Source organism: Halichoerus grypus, chromosome 4 (assembly GCF_964656455.1).
Source record: "Halichoerus grypus chromosome 4, mHalGry1.hap1.1, whole genome shotgun sequence".
Lineage (NCBI taxonomy): Eukaryota > Metazoa > Chordata > Mammalia > Carnivora > Phocidae > Halichoerus > Halichoerus grypus.
In genome coordinates, this window is record NC_135715.1 from 99,208,108 (window position 1) to 99,220,457 (window position 12,350).

The 12,350-nt window shown below is 37.5% G+C and overlaps 1 protein-coding gene across 3 annotated transcripts in view; it reads right to left on the reverse strand.

Moving 5' to 3' along the window:
- Window positions 1-12,350, reverse strand: part of LYPD1 (LY6/PLAUR domain containing 1) — a 44,540-nt gene that overhangs the window by 9,536 nt on the left and 22,654 nt on the right. The gene's annotated exons all lie outside the window — the stretch shown is intronic.

Consider the following 12,350-nt stretch of genomic DNA (forward strand, 5'->3'; position numbering starts at 1 on the left):
AAAACTGTACCACTTCCTTATACCATACACAAAAATAAACTCAAAATGGATTAAAGACCTAAATATGAGATGTGAAACCATAAAACTCCTCAAAGAAAATATAGGCAGTAGTCTTGGACATTAGTCTTAGCAACATACATATGGTTATATCTCCTCAGGCAAGGAAAACAAAAGCAAAAATAAACTATTGGGACTATACCAAAACTCAAAAAGCTTTTGCACAGCGAAGAAAAACATCAATAAAACAACAGGCAGCCCACTGAATAGGAAAAGATATTTGCAAATGATATATCTGATAAGAGGTTAGTATTCAAAATATATAAAGAACTTACACAACACAGTATGGAGTTTCCTCAAAAAATTAAAAATAGAAATACTATATAATCCAGTAATTCCACTACTGGATATTTACCCAAATAAAACAAAACACTAAGTTAAAAAGGTATATGCAACCTTATGTTTATTGCAGCATTATTTACAATAGCTAAGGTATGGAAGGAACCCAAGTGTCCATATGTGCTATGTACAATGGAATATTACTCAGCGATTAAAAAAGAATGAAATCTTGTAATTTTGACAACATGGATGGACCTAGAGAGTATTATGCTAAATGAAATATACTAAATGATCTCACTTATACTGTGAAATCTAAAAAACAAAACAGGGGCACCTGGGTGGCTCAGTCGGTTAAGTGTCTGACTCTCGGTTTTGGTTCAGGTCATGATCTCAGGGTCATGAGATCAAGCCCTGAATTGGGCTCTATGTTGGGCATGGAGCCTGCTTAAGATTCTCCCTCTCCCTCTGCCTCTCCACCCCCCACTTGCACACTTGCTCTCTCTCCCTCTAAAAAACAAAAACAAAATGAAACCAAACACACGCTTAAATACAGAGAACAAACTTGTGGCTGCTAGAGGAGCAGTGGGTGGGAGTTAGGCAAAACAGATGAAGAGACTTAAGAGTTACAGACTTCCAGTTATACAGTAAGTCACAGAAATGAAAAAGTACAGCACAGAGAATGTCATCAGAAATATTGTAATAATGTGAGGAGGGGAAAGCAACAGAATATACATTCTTCTCAAGAGCACATGGAACATTCTTCAGGATAGATCATATGTTTAGACACGAAACAAGTCTTAACAAATTTGAGAAGAGTGAAAATATATCAAGCATCTTTTCAGACCACAGTGGTATGAAATTAGAGATCATTTAGAAGAAGAAAACTGGAACATTCACAAATATGTGGAGACTAAACAACAAGCTACTAAACCACCAATGGGTCAACAAAGAAATCAAGACAAGTTAAAAAATACCTTAAGACAAATGAAACACATCATAACAAAACTTATGGAATGCAGCTAAAGCAATTCTTTTTTTTTTTTTTTTTTTTAAAGGTGTTATTTATTTATTTGACAGAGAGAGAGACAGCAAGAGAGGGAACACAAGCAGGGGGAGTGGGAGAGGGAGAAGCAGGCTTCCCGCCGAGCAGAGAGCCCGATGCGGGGCTCGATCCCAGGACCCTGAGATCATGACCTGAGCCGAAGGCAGACGCTTAACGACTGAGCCACCCAGGCGCCCCGCAGCTAAAGCAATTCTAAGAAGGAAGTTCATAGTGATAAATGCCTACCTCGAGAGATAAGAAAAGTCTCAAACAACCTAACTTTACACCTCAAGAAACTAGAAAAAGAACAGAGTTCAAAGTTAGCAGAAGGAAGGAAATAATAAAGATTAAAGCAGAAATAAATGAAATAGCAGAAAAACAAAAGAAAAGAATAACCAAACTAGGAGTTGGTTCTTTGAAAAGATAAAATTGGCAAACTTGTAGCTAGTAGGACGAAGAAAAATGAGAGGATTCAAATAAATAAGAAATGGAAGACGAGACATTATAACTGATACCAGAGAAACACAAAGGATCATAAGAGACTACTATGAATAATTACAGGCCAAAAAAGAGCCAAAAATATACAATGGGGAAAAAACAGTCTCTTCAGTATGGGTGTTGGGAAAACTGGATCAGTATCTAACACCAAAGACAAACAATAACTCAAAATGGATTAAAGACTTGAACGTAAGATCTGAAATCATAAAGCCCCTAGAAGAAAACATGAGCGATAAGCAACTTGACACTGGTCTTCATGATTTTTTGTATTTGTCACTAAAAGCAAAGGCTACAATAGAACAAATGAATAAGTGTAAGTACATCAAATTGAAAAGCTTCTGCACAACAAAGGAAACTATCAGGAAAATGAAAAGGCAACCTACTGAATGGGGAAAAATTTTTGTAAATCATCTATCTGATAAGGGATTACTATCCAAAATATATAAAGAACTCAGACAACTCAATAGCAAAAAACAAATGTTCCAACTAAAAAATACACAAAGGATCAGAATGGACATTTTTCCAAAGATTTATGATGGCCATGAAAAGATGTTCAAAATCACTGGTCATCGGGGCGCCTGGGTGGCTCAGTTGGTTGAGCATCTGACTTCGGCTCAGGTCATGATCTTAGGTCCTGGGATGGAGCCCCATGAGAGGCTCCCTGCTCAGAGGGGAGTCTGCTTGTCCCTCTGCCTCTGCCACTCCCCCCTGCTTGTAATCTCTCTGTCTCTCTCTCAAATAAAAAATAAAATCTTTGTTTTTTTTAAAATGTTTTATTTATTTATTCATGAGAATCAGAGAGAGAGAGAGAGGCAGAGGCAGAGGGAGAAGCAGGCTCCCCACTGAGCAGGGAGCCCGATGCGGGGCTCGATCCCAGGACCCTGGGATCATGACCTGAGCTGAAGGCAGACGCTTAACCATCTGAGCCACTTAGGCGCCCCAAAAATAAAATCTTTAAACAAAAAATCACTGATCATTAGGGAAATGCAAATCAAACCATAATAAAATATCACCTCATACCTGTTAGGTTGGTTATTACTAATGAGAAATAACAAGTGTCTGTGAAAATTTGGGGAAAGAGAACCCTTGTGCATTGTTGGCAGGAGTGTACAGGTGCAGCCATTACAGAAAGTAGTATGGAGTTTCCTCAAAAAATTAAAAACAGAAGTACCACATGATTCAGCAATTCTACTTTTAGGTATTTTTCTGAAGAAAACAAAAACACTATTTTGAATAAACATATGTGTCCCTATGTTAATTACAGGGTTATTTACAATAATTAAGATATGGAAACACCCTGTCCATCAATCAAATGAGTGGATAAAGAAAATGTGACATGTATACAATAGAGTATTATTCAGCCATAAAAAAAAAAACAAAGTCTTGCCATTTGTGACAACATGGATGACCTTCAAGTGAAAGAAGTCAGACAGAGAAAGATAAATACCATATGATCTTACTTATATGTGGAATCTAAAAACAAAAACAAAAGAAAACCAAAGTCAGAGATATAGGGAACAGATTAATGGTTGCCAGAGATGGGATGTGGTAGGTGGATAAAATGGGTGAAGGGAGTCAAAAGGTTTAAACTTCCAGTTACAAAATAAATAAGTCAAGGGGATATAATGTACAGCATGACAACTAGTTAATAATACTGTATTTGTCTATTTGATAGTTGCTGAGAGACTGCATCTTCAAAGTTCTCATCACAAGAAGAAAAATTCCATAACTATTATGGTGACACATGTTAACTAGACTTACTACTGTGGTGATCATTTCATAATAGACAAATACCGAATCTTTATGTTGTCCACCTGAAACTAATGTTATATGTAAATTATACCTTAATAAAAAATAAAATTTAAAAAGCAACTTTAATTTTTAAAAACCCTGAAAAAAAATAATGCCTGAAGTTACAAAGAGATGTGCCAACAGAACCACAATCTGCACTTTTGCTGATACCCTCACATCTTTAGTCAGAAACAATTTATCTTTGTAAGGGAAGTGTATGTGTATGTAAGGAGGGGGTTTGTGCAGATCTGTGGTCAGGTGCAAGCCCTTAAGAAAGTGGCTCGGGGCGCCTGGGTGGCTCAGTTGGTTAAGCGACTGCCTTCGGCTCAGGTCATGATCCCAGGGTCATGGGATCGAGCCCCGCATCAGGCTCCCTGCTTGGCGGGAAGCCTGCTTCTCCCTCTCCCATTCCCCCTGCTTGTGTTCCCTCTCTCGCTGTCTGTCAATTAAATAAATAAAATCTTAAAAAAAAAAAAAAAGTGTCTCATGAATAGACATCACAAAAAAGACTCTATGAAGGGAAAAGTTGTAAACTCAACCCCTAAAAAAAGGGTATTCACTGTACTAAGTGGGGGGGAGGGTGGGTGGGTAGAGAACGGGTCTGATGCTAGAGAGATGTGTCAATTGATTGGCTGGCTACTCTGGGCCAGGGCACCATTTGGATGTACAGGAGTAATGAGAGTGCCAGAATGATCCCCGCATGAGCCATGAAGCTCAGGGCAGCTGTCCTGCTCATAGACCACTGTGAGCCTCCCAAGGGGGAGTCTAAGTCCTGGAGACTAGAGCTACAGATACTGTGGATACGATTAGAGGTGATTAAAAAGATTTCTAACCAGATGAAAGGACACTTGGACCTAACAGACATCAAAAGTAAGTGATGGGCAACCAGCTGGTGTCAGGGTGTTATGGCCCTGGCTTTGGAGATATTCAAAAAGAACAAAGAAAAAATGCTCTAATATTCAACTGTTGGTGGAGGTAGAGGAATAATGTAGGTGTTATACTAGTGGGGATGGGCAAAGTAAAGATTAAAAAGGACTTTGAGAAAACAGAAAGGCATTTTACTTATTTGAAATCAAAGTGGTAGAAATGTCCAGTAAAACTGCCTTTGAGAGTTAGGCGATAGGGCTGAGGGTTAAGACTGGGACAGAAACCTGATGGTTTAAAATCTGCAAAGAAGTGAAACCTCAGAGACTCAGAGAAAAAAGAGGCTTCCAGTTCCATTCTAGGCTCTACAGCAGGGAGGATGGGAATGGGGAGGAGGGCCAGGGACAAACAGGAAGTGGTCATAGGGAATGCTGAGAATTTCCCTACAAGGAGTACGTGACTGAACACCACACAGGTTGCTATAGGGTTTTAAGAAAATGCCCCTGAGTTTAGACATGAGGAAGTCAGGGTGGCATGTGATGGGAGAACTGGTTAAGAAAACCACAGGAGAAATTCTGAAGAAGAAAGGGGTGGGCCACACATAGAATAAGACTCAGGCTGAAAGGAAATAGGTAGGTTGCTAAGTGTGGAGGGCCAGATCACAGCTTAGAACTATTTACCAGTTCCATCACTCACAGCTTATCTGGATAAATTCCAAGTGGATCTAAGATTTAAATGTTGAAAAAATCATAAAAGTACTAAAAAACACTGTGGGACCTGGAAGATTTATCATTTAAGAATAGTGAAGGCTATTCTATGATGCACACTCAGAAGCCATTAAAGAGAAGACTAATAAATTAGACTACACAAAAATTTTTTAAAAATTCAGAGTTAGAACACACTCCTAAAATTTGAATGGAACCACAAAAAAACCCCAGATAGCCAAAGCAACCTTGAAAAAGAAAAGAAAAGCCAGAGGCATCACAGTTCCAGACTTCAACTTATATTACAAAGCTGTAGTGATCAAAACAATATGGTACTGGCACAAAAATAGACATAAAGATCAATGGAACAGAAGAGAAAACCCAGAAATGAACCCACAACTATATGATCAATTAATCTTTGATAAAGCAGGAAGGAACATCCAATGGGAAAAAGACAGTCTCTTTAACAAATGGTGTTGGGAAAACTGGACAGCCACATGCAAAAGAGAGGAACTGGACCACTTTCTTACATCGTACAGATAAATGAATTAAAAATGGATGAAAGACCTAAATGTGAGTCCTGAAACCATAAAAATCCTAGGGTAAAACACAGGCAGTAACCTCTTTGACATTTACCATAACAACTTCTTTCTATATATGTCTCTAGAGCCAAGGGAAACAAAAACAAAAATAAACTATTGGGACTTTATCAAAATCAAAAGCTTTTGCACAGTGGGGTGCGTGGGTGGCTCAGTTGGTTAAGCATCTGACTTCAGCTCAGGTCATGAACACGGGGTCCTAGGATCGAGCCCTCTGTTGGGCTCCCCACTCAGCGGGGAGTCTGCTTGTCCCTCCCCCCACTCATGTTCTCTCTCTCAAATAAATAAAATCTTAAAAAAAAAAAAGCTTTTGCACAGTGAAAGAAATAATCAACCAAACTGGCAACCTACAGAATGGGAGAAGATATTTGCAAATGACATATCTGATAAAGGGTTAGTATTTAAAAGAACTTATAAAACTCAACACCCAAAAAACAAATAATCCAATGAGAAAGTGGGCAGGAGATATGAATAGGCATTTTTCCAAAGAAGACATCCAGATGGCCAATAGACACAAGAAAAGATGCTCAACATCACTGATCATCAAGGAAATACAAATCAAAATTACAATGAGATATCACTTCCCATCTGTCAAAATGGCTAAAACTAACAATACAAGAAACTGGTGCTGGCAAGAATGTAGAGAAAGGGGAACCCTCTTACACTGTTGGTGGGAATGCAAACTGGTGCAGCCACTCTGGAAAACAGTATGGAGGTTCCTCAAAAAGTTAAAAAGATGATCCAGCAACTGTACTACTAGGTATTTACACAAAGGATACAAAAATACTGATTCAAAGGGATACATGAACCCTGATGTTTACAGCAGCATTATGAACAATAGCTAAATTATGGAAACACCCAAGTGTCCACTGACTGATGAATGAATAAAAAAAAGATGTGGTGTGTATGTACACACACACACACACACACACACACAACAGAATATTACTCAGCCATAAAAAAAGAATGAAATCTTGCCACTTACAACCATGTGGATGGAGCTAGAGAATATTATGCTAAGCGAAATAAGTCAGTCAGATAAAGACAAATACCACATGATTTCACACATGTGGAATTTAAGAAACCAAACAAATAAGCAAAGGGGAAAAAAGAGACGAAGGCAAACCAAGAAACCGACTTTTAACTACAGAGAACAAACTGGTGGTTACCAGAGGGGAGGTAGGTGGGGGAATGGGTTAAATAGGTGATGGGGATTAAGGGGTACACTTGTGATGAGCACCAGGTGTTGTATGAAAGAGTTAAATCACTATATTGTACACCTGAAACTAATATTACACTGTATGTTAACTAACTGGAATTTAGATAAAAACTTAAAAAAAAATAAAATAAAATAAAAAGCAAATTTAAAAAATTTAAAAAAGAAAATAGCATCGGTGAGCAAAGCCCCTGAAGTAAAATAGTCTGAAATCCATGATAGCAAAGATAACAGGTTTCCGTCATCAATAAATGTATAACAAAGGTATGGGAAGATAAACTGATAGCAGCAGAGGTAAACTACAGGAAAATTTATTCTTATAGGACATTTAACATTACACCATTTTACAAAAAGCATCATTCAGAGTGATCATATTTTACGTTCTAGGAAAGTCCATAAGACACTACTTTTGTCTCTTAAAATATACAGCTATATAAGTTGTTTCTTTGTCATTATTATTTTTATTTCTGTCTATAAATAGAATGCTTGTATTCAAAAGAGTGCTATCAATACAGAACAGGGAAAATAAAACTCTTGCTTTGGAAAAAAAAATCTAATAAAATCACTAAGTAAAAAGACAAGTGAAATATTGGGGAAATAATTATAACTCAAATCAGAAAGAGCAAATTTCCTTAATATGTAAAATGGTCCTAGAAATCAGTAGGGAATAAATAACAAACAATTAGAACAATACGAAAAGCAAATCAACAGTTTACAGAAAAGGGAATAAAATGAATTTTGAAGTGATGAAGAGAGATTCACTCTCGTTCAATAAAAAGAAATACAAATTAAAGCTGCATTGAGATACCATTGTTATTTATCACTTGGGCAAGGATCAAAAGTTATTCAGCACTGTATTTGTTAGTCTTGGGAAACAGTTTCCCTTTCCCACATTGTCAATTAAGAGAGTAAATAGGTATAAACTCCATGAAGGCAATATTGCAGTATCTATCAGTACTATGAAATTTGACCCAGCAATTCCACTTTTATGATTTTAAATTACATACATATAAACACACATGCAAAATGACCATATACAAGGTTAGTAATCTCAGAGTGGTTTGCAGCAGCAAAAAATGGACAATCACACTATCCATCACCAGGGGACTGGTAAACACCAGTGGCTCTTCCACACGATGGAATGCTATGCAGCTGTAAAAGGAGGAGGAATAAGCTTCAAGATATTTTGTTAAAAAAAATGAAACAATAAAACATGATAAAAGAGTAAATATTAAAAGTTCTCATCACAAGAAAAAATTGTAACTATGTGTGGTGATGGATATCAACTAGACTTACTGTGGTGATCATTTTGCAATATATACAAATATCAAATCACGTTGTACACCTGAGACTCATACAGTGTTAATGTCAATTATATCTCAATAATAAAAAAGTAATCCTCAACAAAATATTAGCAAACCAAATTCAATACATTAAAAGGATCATACACCATGATCAAGTGGGATTTACTCCAGGGATGCAAAATGGTTTAACATTCACATATCAGTCAATGTGATACACCACGGGAACAAAATGAAGGATAAAAATCATATGATCATCTTAATAGATGCAGAAAAATCTTTTGACAAAATTCAATATACATTTATGATAAAAACTCTCAACAAAGTGGGTATAGAGGGAACATACCTCAACATAACAAAAGCCATATACGACAATCTCGCATTTCACATCATACTCAGTGGTGGAAAGATGGAAGCTTTTCCTCTAAGATCAGGGAAAGACAAAGATGCCCACTCTCACCATTTTTATTTAACACCGTATTGAACTGCTTCTTGGCCTTTTGGCTAAGATCAAGTTTAACACAGTATTGAAAACCCTAGCCAGAGTAATTAGGCAAGAAAAATAAATAAGAGGCCACTAAATTGGAAAAAAAACACACAAACAAACCTGTCACTATTTGCAGATGACATGGTATTATATATAGCAAACCCTAAAGACTGTACCAAAAATCTGTTAGCACTAATAAATGAATTCAGAAAAGCTGCAGGATACAAACTCAATATACAAAAATCCGTTGCACTTCTATACACTAATAACAAACTAGAAGAAAGAGAAATTAAGAAATCAATCCCATTTACAAATGCATCAGAAAGAATAAAATAGCTAGGAATAAATTTAACAAAAAAGGTAGAAGACCTGTGCACTGAAAACTTTAAGACATTGAAAGAAAGTGAAGAAACAAATGAATAGACAGATATTTCATGCTCATAGATTAGGAAAATATAGTTGATGTCCATATTACCTAAAGCAATCTACAGATTCAATGTAATCCCTATCAAAATTCTTGTGGCATTGATCACAGCGATAGAACAACCAACCAAAAATCTGTATGAAATCACAAGAGTCTGAAAAAACCAAAAGAATCTTGAGAAAGAACAAAGCTGGAAGCAAAAGACTTCCAAATTCAAATTATATTACAAAGGTATAGGAATCAAAACTGTGTGGTATTGGCATAAAAACAGATACACAGATCAACAGAAAAGAGTAGAAAGCCCAGAAATAAACCCATGTGTATATGGTCAATTCATTTCTGACAAAGGAACCAAAAATTACCATGGGGAAAGGACAGTCTCTTCAGTAAATGGTGTTGGGAAAACTGGATAGCCACATGCAAAAGAATAAAACTGGACCACTATTTTACATCATCCAGAGATATTAACTCAAATATATTAAAGACTTGAATGTAACAAACGACAAAATTCCTAGAAGAAAACATAGGCAGTAAGCTCCTTGACATCAATCTTGTTAATGATTTTTTTAGATCTGACTCCCAAAGCAAACAGAGCAAATGCAAAAACAGACAAGTGGGACTACATCAAGCTAGAAACTTCTGGACAGCAAGGGAAACCATCAACAAAATGAAAAGGCAACCTAAAGAATGGGAGAAAATATTTGCAAATCAAATATCTGATAAGAGATTAATATCCACAACATATAAAGAACTCCTATAACTCGAAGGCAAAAAACCAAAACCAAAACAGTTCTATTAAAAAAGGGCAGATGACCTGAATAGTCTTCCAAAGAAGATATGCAGATGGCCAACAGGTACATGAAACGATGTTCAACATCACTGATCATCAGGGAAATGCAAATCAAAACCATAATGAGGTATCCCCTCTTACCTGTTAGGACGGTTATTACTAGAAAGACAAGAGATAACAATTGTTGGTGAGGATATGGAGAAAAGGAAACCCTTGTGCACTATCAGTGGGAATGCAAACTGGTGCAGCCACTATGGAAAACAGTATGGAGGCTCCTCAAAAAATTAAAAATAGAACTACCATATAACCCAGCAATTCCACTTCTGGTTATTTATCCAAAGAGAATGAAAGCATTAATTTGAAAAGATACATGCATCTCCATGTTTACTGCAGCACTATTTACAACAGACAAGACAGGAAAACAACCTAAGTGTCTACTGATAATTGAATAAGGAAGATGTGGTACACACACTAGAATACTATTCCGCCATAAAAAGAATGAAACCTTGCCATTTGTAACAACACAGAACTTGAGGCAATTATGCTAAATGAAGTAAATCAGAAAAAGACAAATACCATATGATCTTACTTATATGTGGAATTTTAAAACAGCACCAAACAGGGAACAGACTGGTGGTTGCCAGAGGTGGGGTGTGGGGGTGGGTGGAATGAGTAAAGAGAGTCAAAAGCTACAAACTTCCAGTTGTAAACTAATTAAGTCCTGGGGCTGAAATGTACAGCATGGGGACTATAATACTATATTGCATATTTGAAAGTTGCTAAGGGAGTAGATCTTAAAATTCTTCATCACAAGGAAAACATTGTTTCTAACAGTGTGATGATGGATGTTAACCAGGCATTGTGATGATCATTTCACAATATATACAACTATCAAGAAAGGAAACATAGTATAAGCACAGTTCCTTTTTTTTTTTTTTTTTTTAACTATTTAACAAATGAGTCCATCGTTCTTACTATGTTCCAGATAAGAGTTTTAAGAGTTCTACAGATACTAAGTCATTTAATCTTTATTATAACCCTAGCAATAACCCTCATTTTGCAGATGGGGAAACTGAGGTAGGAGAGGTTAAATAATTTGCTTGGGGGCCATGCAGGGCATTAGAAGGTAGAGCTGGGATCAGAACTCAGAAAGCCTGGCTTTAGATCTCTGCTGTTAAGCACCGTGTGACATTGCTTACCAGGGGGCAAAAATGGCAAAAATTAAACACACATATATACATTTTGCATACATACTCAGATTTCTGGAAGAAGACACAAGAAAGAGGCAATACTGGTGGTCTCTGGTGCTTGCTTTGGCAGCACATTTACCGATACTGGTTGTCTCTGGGGAGGGGTACCGGGTGGCCACAGGATAGGGGTGAAAAAACACCCTGTAGAGCTGGTTTTTATCATTTGAAATCAGAACATTGCAAACGAAGCACATTTTTTTTTTTTAACCTTCTAAAATAAACAATGTCCCCAAAGACTCATTTTATTAGATGCCTTCTCTTTCGGAGTCTGGCTCAAAGCCCTTCCCGGCTGCGTCCACCAGAGGGCTCCTGAGAATAAACACACCCTCAAGAAGAGCATCATGGAGACCTGGCTCCAAACCCAAATCTCAGGGTTACTGGGCAGGGGTACTCATGTCTATCCTTCTTCCCATTTTCCCTTGAACCCAGTCTCCAGGAGCTTGGATCTGGGCCCAAGAGAGGAGAGGCTGCAAGCAAATTGGAATGTGCCTTCCCGTGGCTGCTGGCGGAGTAGAAATTGGCAGAACGACCATGTGGAAGGATCTATACTAATTTGAAATGTACAAATCCCAACAGTTCCACTTCTCAGCGTCCACCCTTCTAAACAAAACACACTTTCTCACCCTTAACAGGAAAAGGGGGCATTTATACTATGGGATGTTAAACAGCAGTTGAAAGGCACGTGCACAGGACACCTGGGTGGCTCAGGTGGTTAAGCATCTGCCTTTGGCTCAGGTCATGATCCCAGGGTCCTGGGATCGAGTCCCATGGGCTCCCTGCTTAGCGGGGAGCCTGCTTCTCCCTCTGCCTGCCGCTCTCCCTCTGTGACAAATAAAATCTTAAAAAAAAAAAAAAAAGGAAAGAAAGGCACATGTAGAACTCTCTACTCATCTGGCTCAATATACTGATTGAATCACTCCATATACTGATGTGGTTCTCAGTAAGTAGAGAAATGAATTTCCAAATTTTATACACAGACCCTTTATGTAAGAAAAAAGCCACAAAGCAATACAGTATGTGCTCTTGCGGTGTGTTTGTAGGTGTGTGT